The sequence below is a fragment of the Geotrypetes seraphini genome, chromosome 15 (genome assembly GCF_902459505.1).
Source record: "Geotrypetes seraphini chromosome 15, aGeoSer1.1, whole genome shotgun sequence".
Lineage (NCBI taxonomy): Eukaryota > Metazoa > Chordata > Amphibia > Gymnophiona > Dermophiidae > Geotrypetes > Geotrypetes seraphini.
The window spans coordinates 26836191-26859414 of record NC_047098.1 but is presented as its reverse complement, the minus strand read 5'-3'; the positions used below and the strand labels follow the sequence as shown (position 1 = coordinate 26859414).

General features: G+C 41.0%; 1 long non-coding RNA gene across 1 annotated transcript in view; it reads right to left on the bottom strand.

The window, feature by feature from the left end:
* Positions 1 to 1687: 1687 nt before the first annotated feature.
* LOC117348892 overlaps positions 1688 to 23224 on the bottom strand; it is a 42483-nt gene continuing 20946 nt past the window's right edge. The window contains exons 2-3 of the long non-coding RNA XR_004537062.1: positions 2897 to 3011; positions 1688 to 2270 (exon numbers count right to left, since the gene is read on the bottom strand). This is a non-coding gene — a long non-coding RNA (uncharacterized LOC117348892). The remainder of the gene's footprint in view (positions 2271 to 2896; positions 3012 to 23224) is intronic.

Below are 23224 nucleotides of genomic sequence, written 5' to 3'. Positions count from 1 at the left end.
AGTTTCGGTCTCAAGTAATCAGATATTGTGCTATCTTCATATTTCATTCTTCCAGCGCCTAAGATGCAGTTTCAATAGTGATGTCATAATGCTTACTTTTAAAACATTTAGCAGCGATTTTGATTTCTAGAGACTTTTTTTTTTTCCCTTTAATTAAGGGGGGAAATGATCAAAGTGGGTTACTATTAAGACAGGCTATTTTACTAGTTATTAGTAACTAGGGGCTCCTTTTACAAAGGCACGTTAGGGCCTTTACACGCGGAATAGCGTGCGCTAAAATGCTGCATGCGCTAGCCGCTACCGCCTCCTCTTGAGCAGGCGGTAGTTTTTTGGCTAGAGCGCCATAATCCGGCGCGTGCGCTAAAAACGCTAGCGCACCTTTGTAAAAGGAGCCCTAGGGCTCACTACATACAATGGGACCAGTACTAAAATAGCATGAGTGGTAACCCATTATCCCCCTCTTTTACTAAGGTGCCCTGGCTGATTTAGCGTGCGCTAAACGCTAAAGCGCTCATTATATTCTATGGACGCGTTGATGTTCAGCACGCTAAAACGGCTAGCGTGCCTTAGTAAAAGGACCCCTATGTCCCAAAATATTACTACTACTACTATTAATTATTTCCATAGTGCTACCAGACACACGTAGTGCTGCACAGTCACAAAGAGTAAGAAAACAGTCCCTGCTCAAAAGAGCTTACAATCTAAACAGACAAGACAGACAAACAGTTAAAGGCAACGGTTAATCTGCTGGCAGGGTTGGAGGGCAGAGGGGAGTAATAATAATAACTTTATTCTTATATACTGCAATACAGGACAATCAAGCCATTGTGACATCACTGATGAGGTTGGCTCATATTGGTGGAATGAGGCATTATGACATCACAAGCTCAGCTCTGCTTCCCAAAGACTGAAACTCTTCACACTATTACTACTACTATGAATTATTTCTATAGCGCTACCAGACGCACGCAGTGCTGCACAGTCAGAAAGAGTAAGAAAAACAGTCCCTGCTCGAAAGAGCTTACAATCTAAACATAATCTATGCAAAATGACGAAATAACTATGCAAATACATGTAGTAAAATAATGTGCATTGAAATGGTTGTGTGTTAACGCAAGCCCATTATTTTTACTTACTGAATTTATATCTTTATTTATTTCATTTGTTTTCTATCCCGCTCTCCCTAATGAGCCCAGAACAGGTTACAGGTTAACATACATAATATGTAGTTAATGGGTTACAATTTGCCATAACCACAGTACAAGATTTTTTTATCCCAACTCAACACGTACTAGGGATCTAATACCAATATATATAATACAGTTTACAGGTTAAATTTGCCATAGTTACAGTGCAAGAATTTTCAATACAAGTTTTAAAAAAAATTTTTTTAAATTCTTTATTGATTTTCAAACTTCAATAGTGCGATACATAAAATGGAACATATACTAATACAATAAAAGCACATTCAGCTTACATAAATTCATAACCAGCCATTTTCTCCTACCCACCCACCACCCAATAATTATTCAATAAAACACAAAAACATAGATTATCACAAAAAACCTTACCCTAATCCAATTAATGATATCCTCCCAACCACCCACCCCAAGTGCAACACCCCAAAGAACAAAATTAAGACAGAAATAATCCCCCCTTTCCCCCCCCCCTTCCCTGGATGTGCATGAAGACAAACAAAAAACTAACACATGATCAAAGACCTAGTGAAGAAATGTAAGATGTCAATGGACCCCCCATACCGATCTAAATGAATTACTGTGCCCCAAATTATCAGCATTCATTCGTTCACATCTATAACTGGAGCACAGATTACCCGAAATTGGAAGAATTGGGACCGTTTAAATACAAGTTTTTACCTGATCGCAAAACATACCAGAAACTTAACCACACCTAGGGGAGGTTAATGGCGGCTCACACACTAATTTTAACATAAGAAATTTACCTCCAACTTGATCTGTATGTCATTAATATGGGTCATTAACATGCAAAAATTAACATACACTATTCACATTATCATACTTTAGTACATCAGTCTCTCTTAGATAGGAAACTGTTAGTTACAAACTTTTTTGAGCTTGTCGTTTGTCTTTAAAATGATCCCATTTAAAAAAAAAAATAAATATATGGATAATGCACATAAACCACGCTGTCCTCCCCATTTTCCTTCAGTGCTGATCTCGGCAAAAGAACGACAGGAAACTTTAAAAAAAGGAGCAGGAATCGATTGTTCGACCCGCACTTGAACTCTCCTGAAAGAGATAAAGCAGAATTTTCAATAGGTCCCCTGCCCTTTTCACCAGGAGGGAAAGAGGAGAAAAGAAGAAGAGATATTTATACGACAGCCTCTGCTGAAAGTAGCATTTCAGACTAATAGAAAAGGCAAAAGAAATTCAATTGTGTTAAAGCACGTCAACTATTTTCCCCTGCTCCCCAACTGACAAGTGAGCCGCATGTCCTGGAAATGCATGCATGCCTCCTATAGATCTGTTTGAAATTATAGTTGTCATTGAAAGCGAATTTATGCTTCTATTGATCTGCGAAAGGAAAATATTAAACGGTTTGGTTTTGATCTTTAGGTGACCTTAGGGTCAAGGGTAGTCTGAGATTAGTATTCATAGAATTCATCACTAAATTGTGGTCTGCATTCACTTTATATATGCAAACACAGGCGCACATAGGCACAGCTAAATACAGAAAGACATAAGCAACATGCAGAGAGGCACTCTCATTCACAAATCCTTTCATACTGCAAAAAATGCCCATTCTTTACGTATACGACATACACAGACTATAACTACACAGGAACAATTCTGCTAGTGACACATGCGCAGAATGAAATGCTTGAAGATACCTTCACACAATAAAACGCTCATACCTCTCTGTTAGAAAGACCAAAGGAATTCAACAAATCAGATTTCTTGATTTGCTGACGCCACCTCCTCCCTCTGCCAAAATATCATATCTTGGTCTAGTGGCTCCCGCATTCCAAACTGAAGTCATCAAGACATGCCATGTGAACAGCAATGGACCCATATATAGACGGAAAAGCATATGAAATAAATTTAAATACTGTATTAGATGCAAATATGAACAAAGAATAAACAAATGCAATGCACATGCCTATGTGGTTTTCTAAAATTAGCATTCATCTGCTCCATGGCAGTGTATTCAGTGCATGTACAGGCAGATTTTATAAGCTAAGCATCAGCACTGTTCCTTTCTCCACCCATATTCCTGCCAGTAGGAGGTGCTGTTTCACTATCACATTTGCATTAGAGAGGAACAGATGAGCTCTGCAGGATTCCAGGGAACCTGCCTATTCCTAGCAATTGAAGACACAATATTGAAGCACCCGGTCAGCTAGAGGCATGACTGCCAACATTTTTGGCGGGAAGCTTTTTAAAACCCGGACAAAGTGCCGGGTTTTGAAAAGACGTCTGGACCCCCAGACATGTCTTCAAAAGGGGGGGGGAGACATGTCCGGAGAAATCTGGACGTCTGGTAACCCTAGTTTTTGGGAGTTTTTTTTTAGAGAGAGGAGTGGGAACTACTCGCATTGTGTCTTGTGAAGAGAAGCGGGATTGTTTAAATCAGATAAGTGCACTTCATTAATTTTTTTTATCCCTAGGGATTGTTTCTCCAGATTTTTGTGACTATAGTGTGTGATTGAAAGTGGTGCGGTTTTACTTTTTTAAATCTTCCATTTTCTGAGCACTGCACAAAATCACTCTAGTAGTATATAAAACAAGGAAAAGTAATTGTGTGAAGATTTGCTTTCGATATTGTGTTCTGGGACTGAGAGGCTACATATGATTTAATCCAGAACTGAAGAATTCATTTTCCTATATTACGACTATGTTTAAGTGTATAAATGAAAAAACAAAAGGAATTGACCCCCAAAATATCCACAAAGAAGAAAATCCAGAGAAAACAAAAAAAAATCTCTGTGGAGTGACGATGTTCCTAAATGGACTTTATTTGAAAGTGTCAAAGTTCCAAAGGTACACTGAAATCATCCACATAAAAATAAATTCATCCACAAAAAAGCTTTAAAGGACCTGGTCCGCTAGGAATACAGGACTCAACATGGTCCGCGTTTCGACAAAAAGTCTTCTTCAGGGGTCCCTGGGGGGTCCTATAAAGGTGAGTACGTGGGAAATAATTGTGTGGTGAGCAGGAAGTGAGACACTGCCTTTAAGGCTCTTATGTAGATGATTTACTTTTATGTGGATGGAATTATTTTATGTGGATGATTTCAGTGTACCTTTGGAACTTTGATACTTTCAAATAAAGTCCATTTAGGAACATCGTCACTCCACAGAGTTTTTTTTGGTTTTCTTTAAGTGTATAAATGGTCACACCTACATCTTAGTTGCAGGGACGGCTGCTACATGCGACACCACTTTTGAAAAAAAGCACACTGGCTACCAATTTCTTATAGAATCACTTATAAAACTGTATTATTGACCTTTAAAATCCGACTATCAAATACACCATTATTTCGTGATCGTCTTCTTATACCATATACCCCAGTTAGGACACTCAGATCAACAGATCAGCATCTTTTGATGATCCCTTCCCTAAAAGTCATAGGCACTAGGAGATCTACCATTTTTTTCAGGTATAGCTCCTCAGCTCTGGAACAACTTATCACATTATCTACGTGGGGAAACCTCGTTAGAAAAATTTAAAGGCTTTTAAAAAAGTTTTCTTTATAAGGATGCATTTGAGGCATAGACAAGACAACCAGTTTATGTGTAAAACCTTATATCTTATATTATAATCAACTAATTCTAATTAGTCCTTCCTTATAGGACTCAATCTTCCTCTTATCACCTACCCACCTCCATCCCACTACCCTCTGGCTCCTCTCTGCAGCTTGAGTTCTCGAGCAAGGTCTTGGGCATCATAATTGATTCCACATTGTCCTTCAATGACCACCTCCAATCCTTGGTAAAAAAATGCTTTTTCAGCCTTCACATGCTGAGGAAAGTTAGATCCTGCTTCCATCAAAAACATTTTACCCTCCTTGTCCAATCCATCATCCTCTCCAGATTGGACTATTGCAACTCTATCTACTTAAGCCTAACTAAGAAAAACCTCCACAGACTCCAACGGATTCAGAATGCCGCGGCCAAGCTCATCTTCGCTAAAAGTAAATTTGACCATGTCTCCCCGCTCCTGGCCAAGCTCCACTGGCTTCCGATAATCGCCAGGGTCCACTATAAATGCGCCTGTTTAACTTTCAAAATCCTATATGGTATTCTCCCTCCCTTTATCCCTCTTTCTTGGAATTCCTCAAACCCTAATATCACCAGATCCTCCCACAAATTAAAACTATCCTTCCCCTCGCTAAAAGGCATTTCCCACACAGGAAAGCTAGGGACCTCCCTCCACTTCGAAATCACTGAGCTCTGGAACAACTTACCTCCCCTCTTCGGAACTTGAGCTCTCTCCAAGTTTTCCGCAAATATCTGAAAACCTGGCTTTTCTCAAAAAATGTAAGTCTCCCTCCAACTTAGGAATCAAGGAAACTCTTATATCTTGGCATCCCAAGTCCTCTAAATTTTCTTCACACTTCTACCTCTAACCCTCTGTTGTAGTTCCTTCCTATTTCTCCTACTGTAAACCGCGTCAAGCCACTGTTCCCTTCCTGGAGATTCAAACATTTGGGGGTGAATCATGTCCTCAATCTGTTCCACTATGTTCCACATATCAGAGACTGATTGACTTTATTACTTAGTTGCCTAGTATTATTTTATACTAGTCATTTTACGTATCTGTGAAATTAATCCATTGGCCCCCAAATCTCATTTAGCCTTTGGTGTCTTTCCCCAAAATACTTCATCCTTAATGGTCACCATCATTGTAAGTCATACTATATCCTTCAAATATTTTTTGAACAATTTCTGTCGCAATAGGTATTTCAGAAGCTAAACATCTGTATCCCCTTAATTCCGTATAATTAAACTAATATTGCAACCCCAATCAGCAGCCAGTTATTAAACATTCTGCATCATTTAAGTTTCTTAGAATATTAGTAGGATGTGGAACATTTTCCTAATTGCTTTGTTGGCTTAAACTCATCTCACGCTCTTAAAATCACTAAGAACTCACAGTTTGGGCACAGAAACAATAAACACTTAATTCTCCATCTTTCTCTAAATGAAACTTGAACATCTGCCTAAATCTGAAATGGATCTGTCACATGGTATCATGCTGCAGAGTCTATTCACTTAGAATCTTCGTAGCTTTTCTGGCCGATAGGAAACACTTAAATTTACTACAAGAACGTGAAATCCAGTTTTGCATAAGTTATGTAGCTTGGAAGGGTCGTCCAACTCAGGACATTAACTAATTGCAGAATACTTTATAAAAATCTAACAGAATGCAGAGCCTTTTGTAAAATACATATAAGGATGCAGGAAAAATATGTGTAATTTGGCTGCACATATAGCTTTAAGCGCTAAGTGGTCATTTTCAGCAGAACTAACCAGTTAAGTACTGCTGAAAATGACCACTTAGCCCTGAAGAGGTAATTTAACCAGCTATGTACCATTTCTAGCCAGTTAAATCAAGTTGAACATTGACCCCCTATATCAGGGGTGTCCAATGTCGGTCCTCGAGGGCCGCAATCCAGTCGGGTTTTCAGGATTTCCCCAATGAATATGTATGAGATCTATTAGCATACAATGTAAGCAGTGCATGCAAATAGATCTCATGCATATTCATTGGGGAAATCCTGAAAACCCGACTGGATTGCGGCCCTCGAGGACCGACATTGGACACCCCTGCCCTATATGTATTCCACTGTAAATTAAATAATATATGTATATTTCAAAGATCTGCCCAAACTAGGCACCAGACTTCTGGGAAAATCTGGACATGTCCTCTTTTTAGAGGATTTTTTGGGTTCCTGCATGAACTTTCCAAAACCCAGCAGTTGTCTGGGTGTGATTAATATTGGGTGAACTGTTGGCAGTTACAAAATCGGATTATGCCCCTCTTACGTATCGTTGGGAAAGCTGAATAGTGTGTACACATTAACTTGAGCATGCTCAGTTCTCTTTTATCCTTTTTCACATCTGGATCCAGCTTTTAGCTTCAAAACTGAATCAAATCAAGGAAGTAAGATCAGCACCCAGGGTAAATGTTGATGCTGAAAAGAGACGTAGGTTAGCAAATGGACCTCATCAGATGAGGTTAAAAGAAAAGAGAACTTCAGGAGAGGATAAACCAAATATACAGTTGAGTTTCTGCCAGTCTGCCTTCTGTGTTAGTAAAGGTCTTGAAAAAGAGGAATACAAGATTGTGGCTGGTACAAGAAAGAAGCATGGAAGAAGGCATCAGCAAGAAATGTGGCCATTCTGACTCAGAAGGGCCCTGTATTCTGACCTTTGGTCCTTCTACAAGTACCATATAAACACAGCAATGCTTGGGCAACATAGCCTACAAGGACTTCAAATGTGAAAGAAGAGTCAACTGGTGAGTTCAAAGCAGCTTTTGAAGCATATATTGTTGGTTGTCTTCAAGCCTTGGAATGCCTACTATGGGTTATAGTATTATTTTTAAATGACAGAGAAATCACAGTAAATTTACAAACAGTAACTCAGTAAATCTTTACCTCAAAGTACTAATAAACATGGCATGAAGGAGTTTAACATTGTTGCCACAAGAAACAGAACAGAAATCCAATTATTAACACGAGCCTTAGACAAAAGCAGAACAACAACTGCTGACTCAATAAGTCATAAAAGACTCAAAGGTTTATAAATCACAGGCTCCTCTTACCTGCGGAGGATGGGGCAGTAAAAAGCTCAAAGACTAAATGTCAATTGAGAAAAACCTGTGCCTCCTCCGGAGACAGAACAAAATAACATTCTAAAGTTTCAAGTGACAAACAATGTAAACTGAGCATAGTACAGAACTCAAAAACAGAAATACCCCAAAAAGGTTAAAAAAACTCTTGACTTAGTTCCGAAACATAGGGTAGGCTCGGTAGCTTCTTCTTCTGGGATCCAGACGATGCACACAGAATGCTGTCCCACACTCCAAGTAAAGTCCAATCCAGAAACCCAAAGAAAGTCCTTAGTTAGTTCATGTTCTCCTTCTCCCACCAAGAGCCTTGTTTCGTTGAAAATTTGCTGCTTCAGGAGAAAAAGACGCTTATCCAGTAGCATAAACATTTCACTAACACACAGGAAAGCTTCTCGTACTGCGGCCATAGCTCGAATGGGCCCGCTGGCAAATCACAGTGACAGATATTGTTTCATATTTTGTCATTACCTACCCAAAATGATATGAGAAACAACCCTATTTGTTTCTTTCTCTATTTTAGAATATGAAACATTTTAGCACATGCTATATTTTATGCCTATGGCTTGGCTCCCCTAAGTAGGCCTGCTCCTTACTATAGGAAGCTAAGCAGGGACAAGCTTGGCTAGTACCTGGATGGGAGACCTCCTGGGAATACCAGGTGCTGTAGACTGAGGGCCCCTATGTTGGGGAACATTAACAAAGTGGAGCCACATACTGCATGGGAGAAGGCAATGGCAAGCCACACCTGTACTCTGTTATGAAACATCACAGCACGGATTCCTCACTATGTGTGTTGCCCTGAGTCAGTGACTCCATCCATACATATAATTTTAGCACATGTTATAACTGAAATGAAAAAATAGAAAATGCAATGAAAATCAAAATGAACATACCCCTACCATCTACTGTGGTCTTTGATGGATGCATTACAATATAACTTATAGGAAACACTCTGATATCCATGTAGAGCAGAGAGTCAGCCTAGTAGTTAGTGCAGTAGGCTGTAAACCAAGGAACCCTGGGTCAAATCCCACTTTGTTTTTAGAATTGTGAACTCTCCCGGAACAGAAAAATACCTACTATCCCTGAATGTACACTACTTCAATAAAGGTAAAGGTAAAGGTAAAGGGGTAATGCGAGTAGGAACGTAAGTTCTCATGTTAAAAATATAAAAATATATAAAATCTACATTTAAGCTTTAATTTGTTTTATTTGTAGTGCTATTCCTGACGAAGCTCCTTATTGTGAGCGAAACGGAGATCTTCCGTCGTCATGTCACGAAGGTCATGTCACGAAGCTAAGTACTTCATAATTCATAATGCCTGAATAAGAAAGTACTTATATTTGTAAATCTGCAAATAAGCAAATAAGTTTTGAAATAGGAAAACATGAGAATATAGGAGAATTTACAGGACCAATGATAGCTCACTTTTTGGTTATTGGCTTGTGATATACTACGGGCCTTTAGCCGTGAGCGCTTGAGATCCTTAAGTATTACTCCTGTAGATCCATTTGGATATTTTCTCTTGTATTTTAGCTTCAAAAATGATCACCATAATAAAAGCCTTGTGTCCAGGGAATAGTTAAGAGCGGATAGTGTAGCTGGTTTTAAGAAAGGTTTGGACAAGTTCCTGGAGGAAAAGTCCATAGTCTGTTATTGAGAAAGACATGGGGGAAGCCACTGCTTGCCCTGTATCGGTAGCATGGAATGTTGCTACTCTTTGGGTTTTGGCTAAGTACTAGTGACCTGGATTGGCCACCATGAGAACGGGCTACTGGGCTTGATGGACCATTGGTCTGACACAGTATGGCTGTTATTATGCTCTTATATGTGCCTAGTACAGGACAATCAAGCCATTGTAACATCACTGATTTGGCTCTGAGGCACTATGGAATGAGGCATTATGACATCTCAATCTCAGCTTTGGAATGTTGCTCTCATTGGGGTTCTGGAATCTTGCTATTCTTTGAGATGCTGGAATGTTGCTACTCCTTGGGGTTTGGCCAGATACTAGTGACCTAGATTGGCCACTGTGAGAACAAGCTACTGGGCTTGATGGACCATCGGTCTGACCCAGTAAGGCTATTCTTATGTTCTTATGTCTTCTACATTATGGAGTATTACATCATTTGGGCATCTTTCAGCCACAATAATGCATGATCGTAAGTTGTGTTTTAGCAGCTTGAAGTATGTATTTAATTTTTTGGCTTTATATGCTATTAACCTGGCTTTTCTCAAAAATTTAATCACTCCCTCCTCATCTGACATCCTAGCTCTTTAACATTCTTCTTTCCTCCGATCTTCATCTAACCCTTTCCCTGGAGTTCCTTTCTCATTACAATCCCTGTAAACCGTGCCGAGCTCTATCACCATGGAGATGGCGCGGTATACAAACCTAAGGTTTAGTTTAGTTTAGTTTAGTTTAGTTTAGCAAGTGCAGGACGACATCCCACGCTATTTCTCATACAGATGCTAAAGCTTCATTTACACTTAACCTCCTCTTATTTCCATCAGTATACATGCTAATTGTAGTGCATGCACCTAATGCCTTCTGGCCCTTTTGGGGAGCAATATACTAAGCCATTATTGTATATCACACTAAATTTAATGTGAATCAAATAGCCTTATCTTTATGTATTTGTTTCTTTATTGATTAGAATTTATTTACAGTCTTTTTGAAGAAATTCACTTAAAGCAGTATACAGTTAAAAATAAGTCAAACATAGTCACTGTAAAAATATTTCAAATACAAGGCGTGCTACATAATAATGTCAACACAATACACAATAAAACGTTGTAATAGCATAGGGCAGTGTTTCTCAACTCGGTCCTGGAGTACCTCCTTGCCAGTTGGGTTTTCAGGATATCCACAATGAATATGTATGAAAGAAATTTGCATATAAAGGAGGGAGTGCATGCAAATCAAGTTTATGCAAATTCATTGTGGATATCCTGAAAACCTGACTAGCAAGGGGGTACTCTAGGACTGAGTTGAGAAGCACTGGCATAGGGTGTAAGTAAAGATGAAACATATAGATAGATAAGAGAGAGTAGCAAATGTTAGGGGGACTAATTTAAAGACTGTTGTGCATGAAATCAGAATTTGAATTCATAGGACCTTCTGTGTCCTAGTAAGACTGCATTGATATAGGACAGTGGTTGTCAACCCTGTCCTGGGGGACCCCCAGCCAGTCGGGTTTTCAAGATATCCCTCATGAATATGCATGAGAGAGATTTGCATACCTGTCACTTCCATTATATGCAAATCTCTCTCATGCATATTCATGAGGGATATCTTGAAAACCCGACTGGCTGGGGGTCCCCCAGGACAGGGTTGAGAACCACTGATATAGGGACACTGGATCATCTGCTGTTCTATTGTCCTTTGATACTCAATTTTTGGAAGTCAATATGGGGACAGATTAATACCATACTGGAGTCATCGGTTTCATTGACATATGATGTTGTCATATGTGGGATGATATTGCATCTTAAACCCTCATTGGACAGATATAAATGTTGGCTTTTCCTTATTATGACCGGGATAGCCATGCAAATGGTTACTCATAATTGGAAAAATTGGGATCCCCTTAGTTTTACTTTTTGGTGGGCGAATTTATGCTTAAGTTATAAGTATGAGAAAATGAATGCTGACATGCTAGGGCATACTAAGATATTCAAATTAGTTTGGGGTCCATTGACGTCTTTTGTGGATTCGTTATAGTTGTCTTACATCTTTATTTTCTGTTGGTTTTCACCCACACATCCAGGGGGTGGGAGCGGGAGGGGGGTATATCTTTTGTTTTGGTATTATTCTTGATGGAAAATGTTGGATGGGAGAGGGTTTTTTTTTTTTTTTGTATTGGTACTGATTGATTATAAGTGCTTATTATGATTATTAATATATGTATGTATATTGTTTTGCACTTTTTGTTAGCTTTGAAAACTTAATAAAGATTAAAAAAAAAAAAAAGATTGCATTGGACATGCCTACTTAGACACTTAGAGGGGCATAATCGAAAGGGACATCTACGTCCGTTTACGTCCATCTCACAAGTTGTCCAAAGTTAAAAAGAGCCTAAGACATATTTTCGAAAGAGACATTCAACTTTTTTTTACTTTCGAAAATCGTCTAATTATACGTCCTGCTGATCTGATCGTCCAAGCCGCTAAATCGCCCATCTTTATACCACATTTCCGTCCAACTTTCTGTCCAAGTCCAAAATGCCTAGAACAAGTCCTATTGGACGTGGGAGGGGTCTGCAAAGTAATGGACTGAACACTCAGACATGGCACCTAAATAGTGGGGTACCTTACAGGGCACTGCTGTGAACTTCACAAAAAGGATGCCATGGCTTCTCCTCACTACAGCTCCCTTATAGGTGACGGTGAGCCCCCCAAACCACTTCCAGAATCCCCTAGACCCACTTATTTACCACCCCAATAGCCTTTATGGCTGCTGGAGCCACTTATATGCCAGTCAAAAAGGGTTTTGGGGGTGTATAGGGCAGTGCACATGTTTAAGTATCAATGCAGTGATTAAAGGGGCTTATGGGCATGGGTCCTCTTCTCTATGTGTCCCTAACCCACCCCCAAGATGACTTAAGCTGCCTCTGGGCTGGACGACTAGGCTTTCCTATGCCAGGCGGCCAAGTGATGATGGTCTGGAGGCTGAATTTTAAAGTTGTGAATATAATATTTATTGGGTGGGGGGGTTGGTGATCACTGGGGTAATGTGTGGGGGTCTGTGTTATGTGTTTGAAGTGCTTCTCTGGTGAGTTTAGGTGGGTTTTTGTGACTTAGACCATGTTTTACATGGTCTAAGTGACAACATCCAAGTTCCGTCTAGGCTCTGTTGTTAAACTTTCGGTTATACATGCTGTACGACTAAGTCTAAGCTGGCCCACGTCCCGCCCAACTCCCGCCCTCAACACCTCCCGAAATGCCCCATTTAGCTTTGGACGTTGAGCGGCACTATGAAGGCCTAGGTCGTTTAGAAATACATCCAAAACCCGGTTTTATTATTGGCACTTGGACGTTTTCGAGAAATGTTCGTCCAAGGACTTAGGCCGGTTTTTGGATGTTTTTCTCTTTCGATTATGAGCCCCATAAGGTTCCAATATTAAGTGCAAGAGACACCGAGAAAGAAAGAATTGCTTTTAGTAGTTTCAAAACATTTCAGAGTGGCTGAGAGCTCTCCAGATACAGATTCTTTGATCAGAACCAGTCGGTACAATTATTTTTAACTTTTTGAGTCTAGGGTTCATATATCTCAGCATGACCTTAGGTTGTAAAGGTCTTATCTTAAACCAACCATTTAAGGATCCACTATTAATATATCACCCTCACTTTGATGTCCTTGTAAACTGGCACCGGAGGGCCGCTGTTGTGAGTACAGCCGTCCAAAGTGCTGAAGTGCTGTGGCACCTTCTAGTTCTTGAGATTTTCTGTAAGCTGGTTGACATGAAGGTTGGAGTGTTATGCCCAAGATAAAAGATCGTTTCACATCTCAAGGCAAGATGCAATATATAGATGTTCCCTCCTTGCTTGAGAAAAACTTTGCCTTGACTCGCTTTAGGGAAAAAAGGCAAAACCAGAAAATTTTAATAAATGATCAAATCTGATTTAAATCAAGGCATCTTTTCCAAGTAAACAGCATGGAAGAGGAATATCTTCGTATCTGAATAACCACGAAACAATGACTGGGGCTAAACTGAAGATGAATACTCTTATTACATGTTAAAGCATCCCAAACATGGCGAGGACAGATTCCAAGAATAGTCACCTACTCTTCTTCCTTTTTCCAAATGGCACAAAAAAAGGCTGCGGTTAAAAAAAAAAAAAAGTGTTCACGAAAGGCCACATTCCCTCAATAAACTGGGGAAGAGAAGGCAGGATAGATGTTTATTTAGATTTGAGGTTTCAATGCTAGGGGCAGGTGCTTGCTGGATTTATTTGGCATAGAGGGAGCAAGAATCTGTCAGCAGAAAAGGGATTCGTCAGCATTATGAAGTGAGCTGCAAATTGTACATTTCTAAACAGCTTGCTCACTTGACACTTGCAAACTCACAAACCACCTGTTCAGCTATCAGTCATCAAGTGAAAAATAAGGCTTTCCTGAAACCAAGATTATGATGGACACAGAAAACAAACAAACATATGATTTCTTATTTGCCCTGCTATAAAGCATGAACAAAAGGCCTTTTAAAGAGAAGACTTATCAACGTACCACCCTGTTAGCCACAGCTTACGCGCCCTTTAAAAAGAGAAGGAGTCATGTAAAGCACTTTGATGCAAATAAAGATTTACGTATAAAGCCAGTCTGCCTAAAGAATGACAAGATGCCGCTCTTCCCTCTAGAACAGTGTCTCGCAAACATTTTGACGCCACGGCACATTACACTCAGTGCCACGGCCGGAAGGCATCCGGAAGTGCACGGATGTTGACGCGACCATATCACACGCATGGGTGACTTCGTGCTGTCGCGTCCACGCGTGCACGGAGGCCCTTCAGCTGCAGCCCTGAGCCTATGTCTATGCCGGTAGGGGTTGCTGACGGAGGAGGGGGGAGGGGAGGAAAGACGCCAGCGAGGAGGAGAGGCGCCGGCTGATAGCCTAGAGGCCATGCCTCTTGACGCGAGAGGCACGTCCTGTAAGGAGCTCGGCTGGCGCCGGTGCCTCTCCTCTTGCGGCACACCTGGAATCTGCCGGTCCACAGTTTGCAATACACTGCTCTAGAAAGTTTTTTTTCCCCCCCCCCCCATTTAAAAAAATCTAAACTCTTAGAGCACGTACTTTGCTTTTTATAATGTAACTACTGTATCTCTTGTATTACAAGGTTAAATTTAAGACTTAATGTCAGGGATCCCATGATATTCCACATTTAATCTTTTTTGGATTGATTGATAGAGGCTGCGTAATGTCTGAAAATCCTGTTTCTCCCCAGGGCAGATGTTTCTCTGTGGCTAACTGGACTGATCGGGAGCTCCTGCCGACTCTGAACTGCCCGATTAGAGAGGTTTTTAATTTCATCATTTCAAACTTTTATGGGTTTTCCAGTTGCTGCTGCTTTTATAAACAAGTATTTCAATGACCTTCCCCTCCGGACGTCAGCGCAATTTAGCTCTGCAAGAATCTCAGGCTCTGAAAGTTTATAAATAAGCCTTCTATCAAGTTCCAGCAACAGGTGTGACCTCCCCCCTGTCCTAAAACTGAACAGTTTCAACAAGCAAATAAATACTGCAGAGTGCTGTCTTAAAGGGGCAGCGCGTAAAGAACGCATGACAAACCTAGACTTTGGCTTAGACTGTCAGTGTCAGGCCACCTGTCTTTGTACTAGCTGAATGAGCCTCGTGAAGGGGAGTGGGCTGGGTTAGGGAGGTGTATTCATTCGCTAGCAAAATGAAACATCCCCCCAAATCTTTGGAGCTCTTTTACTAAGCTCTGCTACAAAATGGGCTTAGCACACCCATAGGCCAGGTTTTCCTATACACTAAATCCGTTTTTTGCACGGCTGTAAAAAAAAAAAAAAAAAGGTCTTTTTTCAATTGTTTCATTTGTGGCCATTTTTATACGGATGACATTTAGGCCCTCTTTTCAGAAGCCGTATTAGGTTTTTTTATTGCCGGCCGCGGCGGTATTAGTGCCGACGCTCATAGGAATGCTATAAGCATCGGAACTTTTACCGCTGCCGTCGGTGATGGAAAAAGCCTAATGCGGCTTCATAAAAGGGGGTTTAATTATTTATTTTATTTATTTATAACATTTCTAGCGCTCACCATCAGTCGGTTTCTAGGCAGATTCCAGATGTACATACGTCAGTGTCTCTCTCAAACATTTTTAGCTCTGGCACACTAAACGGAGCAAATGTTTTTCGCAGCACATTATAATTGAAATAAAATTGCAAAAACCAGCAAAAAATTAAATTTGAGAGTTATTTATTTGAATAAGCTATGCATGAGCAATTGTAACAACGGTGAAACTAAAGGAGATAGAATAGAATTGCTAATCAATGCGACGGATGTGCTTGTTTTTTGAGTACAAATTAACTCAAAGCACGGCTCGATAATCAACAAGCAAACATGCATTTCATCATTCACCATCTGCAGTCGTTCTCTTTTTTTTAAATTTAATTTCTGTCAGAATTGACTATCCAAGTTTGCAAAGATAAGAAGATCCAAATGGTAATAAAGCCTTGATTGCTTTGTTGCTCAAGTTAGGATTGTTTATGTTTATTGAAAGCTTCTATCCCACTACTAATGACTGGGAAGTCAATTCAGAGCGGTTTACATGAACATCTGTAAAGGTGTTACAATACAGAGTTATAAAAATAAAATTATTTACCATTAGTTTTCAAGGACCAATCATGTCAAAGAATAATGCTTCTCTGGGCAGTAGCATCCTTATACCTCCTATGGGGGGTGGTCTAAGGGATCTGGCCAACTGGAATCTTAGGTCACTCCCAGTGCATCCCAGAATGCACTGGGAGACAGGCCTATGGTTCCAGTTGGCCCAGGTGCCTAAAGAGAGGCCTTAAGTGCCTGGGCCAATCAGGGCCTTAGGCCCCTCCCTGGTACATTCCAAGATGCACCAGGAAGGGGCAGGCCCAGTGGGAGGTCCGATGGGGGTGGGCTTGGGGGTCCGGGTGGGCTATCTTTGGGGGGTGTCTGGCAGAAGGGACTGGGCATCCCTCCTGCCATGATTATTGTGTGTGTGGGGGGAGGGATCACGGCAGGTGCGGAAAGGAGGGACTAGGCATCCCTCCTCATTGTAGGGGTGGGGGGGGGACAGTTTGCCTGACCTGGTCCAGAATTTATACCTGTTTTGACTTGGTTTAAGTCAAAACGTATAAGTTCCGTCCAGGCAATCTGTCAAATTGTTAATTATCGCTGAAGGATGACTAAGTCTAGGTTGGCCCCCATCCTGCCTACCTCCCACCTAACCACTCCTCGAAAAACGCCCCTTTTCACTCTGGGTGCACAGCGGCAGTCAAAAGGCCTAAGCTGCTTTTAGATATGTCTAAAACCCGTTTCGATTATTAGCACTTGGACAACCTGTCTTTTAGGTCGTCCAAGTACCAATTTAGATGTATTTCCGTTTCGATTATGAGCCCCATTGAGTATAGGATATAAATGTACAAGAAAAATGCAGCATACAGCTGTACAAGAAGATGGTGCTGACCTCAAGGATGGCTGGTGCTTTTTGGAAAACAGTTTTCTCCAAGGGCACAGTACGAGTCAAGCTTGAAGAACAAGAGACTCATGAATCTCAGGGCTCCTTCCTGCTGGCAATCAGTGCCACAAGAATAAAGATAGCTTGTATCTATGCCACGGATTAGAGATAATTGTGTCAGGTTTAATAATTTGAGATTGTTGAACTGCCTTGTCTGCAGGCCACTGTCTCCTATGGAAATTGGTTGAACGATTTGTGGGATGTACTGAAAATTTCCAGTTCTCCTCAGATTCCATTCTCTAAATTTGATTACCGTTCTTGGGGTTCTACAATAGAAAATCCCACTGATGGTGGCCTAGTTGTGATTGTTTTAGCAGATAGTCTTCGGCTCTTGGCTTTTCTTGAGCCATCCTCTGACAATATTACTAATCTAATCTAATGCTTGACTTTATATACCAAGCCATCATTCAAGGAAAGCTCGACTCGGTTTACAATAGTTAAGTTATCGAATAAAAAAACCAGAAAAGAATAAGACTAAGTTTGATAAAGTTAATTTTCAAAGTGTTTAGCAAATAAAGTAGTTTTTAAGGATTTGCGAAAAGGTTGAAGTGAGCCAGAACTCCTTAAAAGAAGTGGAAGGTCATTCCACAGTTGAGATAGCTTAAAAATCAGAGAGTGACTGAAAAACGTAACTCCCTTAATCCCTTTTTGGGAAGGAAGAGATAGTTTAAATTGTTGATCACCTCTTGCAAAAGAAAATCTATAAGCATTCCAAGATAGAGGAAGGAGAGGAGTAAAAATACCATGTAAAATTTTAAAAACAACACAGGCACGCTTAAATTGAACTTTAAAACAAACTGGGAGCCAATGAAGACTCTGAAGCAACAGTGTCATGTGATCAAATTTATATTTCCCACAAATCAATTTTGCAGCAGTATTTTGAATTAATTGCAATCTGTAGAGGCAAGTTTTTGTAACACCAAGGTAAATAACATTGCAATAGTCAAGACGAGATAAAATAATTGACTGAACTAAGGTGGAAAAGTGGCAATGATGAAAGAGATGTCTAACCTTCCTCAGCATACGTAGATTAAAAAAACATTTCTTGACCACGGAGTTAATTTGATCTTTAAAAGAGAGAGAGAGAAGTCAAGAAAAACCCCCAATACCTTGGCAGAGAACTCAATCTGTAGAGAGGATCCAGAAAGAGAAGAGAAGACTTAGAGGGGATATGATAGAGACTTATAAGATCATGAAGGGCATAGAGAGAGTAGAGAGGGACAGATTCTTCAAACTTTCGAAAAATAAAAGAACAAGAGGGCACTCAGAAAAGTTGATAGAAGACAGATTCAAAACAAATACTAGGAAGTTCTTTTTTACCCAACGTGTGGTGGACACCTGGAATGCGCTTCCAGAGGACGTAATTGGGCAGAGTACAGTACTGGGGTTCAAGAAAGGATTAGACAAATTCCTACTGGAAAAGGGGATAGAGGGGTATAGATAGAAGATTACTGCACAGGTCCTGGACCTGTTGGGCCACCGCGTGAGCGGACTGCTGGGCATGATGGACCTCGGGTCTGACCCAGCAGAGGCATTGCTTATGTTCTTATGAAACTAAAGCTACAGAAAGAGGAAGACAGTCCAATTTTGGGCCTAACCATAATAATTTGGTTTTTGTTGTACTAAGCTTCATCCGGATGAACTGAGCCCAGGGACACCCTAGGGACACCCTCCTGGTGACTTTTTCTCAGAATCTTCTGTGGTCAGAAGATAAATATTTTCCCTGTGTTGTATGAGCTACAAAGCTCCAGCATAAGAATTTGCTTTCCTTGAAATCACAGGTACTCGAGACAGGAGTTGACCTTTTTTTTAAGGATCCCCTGCAAGTGGATTTTTGAGGGGGGGGGGAACATGTATAGTCTTGAAAACAGTTACGGATTTTGTTTCTTTTAGTAGCAAGAGTCTCTCTTTAAGATCTAGAGCACAGATTATTTCTCGGCACTCCAGTCCAATATGCCAAAGCAGGTTAGACAATTCACATCACTCACTCCTCATCTGATCCAGGTCAAAATATTCCAGTTTCCTTCACATGCACTATAAATGCTTGTATAAGTTCAGATCCATGGCCAACACCTTTCAGAGAATGACAAGAGATCTGGGCCAGTGCAAATTAGGAGGCTCCACAGTCCTTTAATACAGTGTTTTTCAACCTTTTTACACCTATGGACTGGCATAATTAAAAGAATTATTCTGTGGACCGGCGGTTGAAGAACAGTGGGCTAAGTCGTGGGCAAGACCACGCTCATCTCTACCCAATGTCCACCCCAGACCCCGCCCCCATAATAGTACTAATTGCACCTTGCATGTCCCATGCCTCATCTGGAAGTCTTTCCTCTGACGATGCAACGTCAGAGAGAAGGGTTCCGGTTCAGGCGCAGGATACCCATAGGAGCCAATGCCCGTGGCTTTGTGCACTGAATCAGTTAGGAAGAGGGAGCTGGCTCGAAGATAACGCCGCATCGATCGCACCGTGGACCGGCGGTTGAAGAACACTGTTTTGGGCCTGATGCACGTGCTGGCCCTGTGGACCGGCAGGAAATTTCTGTTGACCGGCACTGGTCCATGGACCGGTGGTTGAAGAACACTGAAAGCACATTCATACAAAATCACCAACACAGACAAGCAGAGACCCATTTTCTGTGTGAGGGTCAAAAGACCCTTTTGCACCCTTCCCCCCCTTGGCCCTGCTCATAGCCTTCAAAATGCCAGGAGTAATGTACGACCCTTCTTAAATCCATGAAGATCAGATTGAATCCTCAGAGACACCGTTGCAAGTCTGAGCTTGGGAGGGTGGGCAGGCCTGTTTTACTTGCTTGATTTCAGTTTTGCAAAGTCCAAAAATGGCTCAAAGCGGAGAGCTCCTTTTTCTCTCCCCCAGCAGTTTGCTGGTTAGAAGCCAGCGAAAGCCTTTTCACTCTATTGTTCTGCCCCCTTGGGTTTTTGCAACCCAAATGCATTAGCCTGCATTTTTAGCAGCACATTTTAGCTGCCAAACTCAAGCTTCACTAGATATCTTGCCATGTTTTGAATACCTTTCAGGGGTTTTACCCTGTTGCAGCTCTAAGAATCTGTATTGGGAGGATGACAGAGACCTCTAATGGCTCTATTAACATAGTGGACTTTGACCTATGAATATCCCCAAGGTATCTAGAAAGAAGGGGGCTCCCTTGGCCAGTAAAGTGATGGTAGGAGACCCCTTTTGGAGGGAACTGGGATTGGGCTAAAATTCCAGCTCTTTGAATTCTTTGGCCTGTGCTTCCCTGACCATTGCATTACAAGTGAGTGGAAAGGTTTTTTTGGCTTTGGGTTTTGTGAAGGCATCAAAGGGATTGCTTGGCTAACCCAGCAGGGTGCTGAGGCTTCTGTACTTGCTCATAGGTGGAAGCTGGCGTTGAGAAGAAACCCACTGCTACTTCTAAAGAGAAGGAAAGAAGATTTAAACAGTGTAGAATAGAAGAGGACAACAAGGGACCCTGGTCCTGAAGTACCAGGAGAGAATCACAAGAGAAAAAGCCAGCATTGACTACATCTGAAAAAGAAAGAAAGGGAACTTTCTAGGGGACTGGAGAGCCCCGAAGGAGAAAAATAAGTAACTGTTTGTTCTTATTTGTGATCTGCCTACCTGATTGTTGTAGGAATTTTGTCCCTGTTGTTTAAATGTTACAGCTGAGTAAACGTTGAAGTTCAGAACCCACATTCTGGTCTGAATTGAGTTATTGAGTGTCAGTGGCTCCCCAGTGATACTGGTCCCCCAACCCAAAATTATGTGTATTCTAAGTATTCCTAGGACTGATCCAAGCAAACTGAATTTCATACCATTTGCTAAAAGGCAAATCTTTCCCAATAGCCCTTCCTTAATACTAGAACAGAAGTGGATGGAGGATCATTCCGTGTTGGATATCGCTATTAATTCCAGTTTCTGTACAGTCATCTCTATTCATCCCTACCCTTTATTGCCTTCCAGTCAGTCACTTTACACTCCATACCTAGAATGAATACGTCACTTATAGAAACATAGAAACATAGAGTATGACGGCAGAAAGGGCCGGCGGCCAAACAAGTCTGCCCACTTAATCACTTATGTGGAGCCATGTTAAAGACTGCTGAAATCATCTGTCCTGTCCTGTTTGATCCAGTCAAGAGGCACCCCCAGTTTTTTGTTGTTTTTATTTTTTTTGGGGGGTGAGGGTGGGGGTGGGGGGAGGGTAGTAGGAATTGGAGAATGCTTATGTTTACCTTTTTTATGTTTACCTGCCTCAAACAATGGGGAGTGGGGGGGGCCTGTTCGAGTTTGTGATTTTGTACTCATGTGGGTAGCTTGGCTCTTATTGCTTTTATGAGACTGCCAGTATGGCGGTACTGTCATTTCAGGTTATTATGGCTCCATGTCATCCATCAATCTGGGTTTTCTTGTTGTCAGTTGGGGTTTTGGAGGGGGTTGTAGGGTTCGTGCTTCTCAGGGCTCATAAGAGTCCAGGGCCCTGAGCTAGGGGAGGGGGTGGAGGAGGTTGTTTTCTTTTCGTTAATGGGATTTGTGATAGGTATATTCTATGGGTCATTTTGTTTGCTAACCTGATGATGACCATATTTGTTTCTGTTGTGGTAGCCAAGGTGGGCATGGCTGCCTTATGTTGGTTTCAGTCTAAAAAAGGACTACTGAAATCCAAGTATGTAGCATCTAGTTCTCTCCCCTGATCATTCAGTCAAAGAAACTGATTGCCTTCATTTGACAAAAACCATACTGCCTCGGATTCTATCAAATGCTCTCGCCCCCGATTTAGCAGGGCCTGAATTACTTTATTCATCACCAAAGACGGACAAACTGGCCTATCGATCGGGCCTCCTTCTTTCACTTTTGTGAAGATGATCCACAGCTGTCTATCCCCAGCCCATCAGAGCTATCTGAACTTCATTCCCAACAGGTCCCAATGCCCAAGATCCCTCATTCTGACAACTCGTTCTCAATTTTCATAGGAATTCTTCATTTTCTGTCATGGCTCCCGCTCTCTGGAATGCTCTGCCTTTTCATCTCCGTTCAGAAGAATCATTTGCACATTTCAAGACACAATTAAAGGCATGCGATTTCTCCTTGGCTTTCTGTTCTTAATTTTTTAGGTAACCTTTCTCTAAAGTTCCATTTTTGGCTTTATCTCAGTGTGGGCAGACCCAACTTTCTTTTTTTCCCCTATTATATTATTCCTTCCTTCCCTTTCCCCAACCTTTTTTGTTTTATTGTAACCTACTGACTCTCTCTTTTCCTCATATTTCTTTGTTGGTTTGACTGTTTAACTGTATTTTATGTTTTGGGTTTTTTTTTTGTTCCCTACCCTATTTCATTTTTGTATTAATATATTCTACCCTTTTATTGTAAACTGCTTTGATATACCTTTGGTTTTATATTTGCGGTATATTAAATAAATTGAGCTTAAACTTTATCTACTTTCAGTTTTGTTTGCTCCTTGAGAACACAGTCTCCTGAAAATGGTTTCAGATCTACCTTGCTTCTGGATGTTTTCAGTGGTCCTACTACAAACTCTTTCCTCGGTAGACATAGGTCTCCATTAGCCTTTCTCTGCTAAGCTCTCCTTCTAGGATAGAAGTGGTGAATAAGCGATATTCAGTAAAACCTTGGATTGCAAGTAACTTGGTTTGCAAGTGCTTTGCAAGACAAGCAAAACATTTGATTACATTTTAAATGAATATACAAGCAAGGTCTTGCAATACAGGTACATATAGTATACACACATCACAACTGAGCCGATGGTTCTTCTCTCTCTGACTCTGCAAGAGTGTAGTGACTGTTCTAAACAAGCAAAGTCTTACAATACGAGCACATACAGGATACATACGTCTCATCATCACAACTGAGCCGATGGTTCTTCTCTTTGACTCTGCAAGAGTGTAGTGACTGTTCTAAACAAGCAAAGTCTTACAATACGAGCACATACAGGATACATACGTCTCATCATCACAACTGAGCCGATGGTTCTTCTCTTTGACTCTGCAAGAGTGTAGTGACTGTTCTAAACAAGCAAAGTCTTACAATAGGAGCACATACAGGATACATATCATCACAACTGAGCCGATGGTTCTTCTCTCTCTGATGCTGCAAAAGTGTAGTGACTGTTCTAAACAAGCAAAGTCTACAATACGA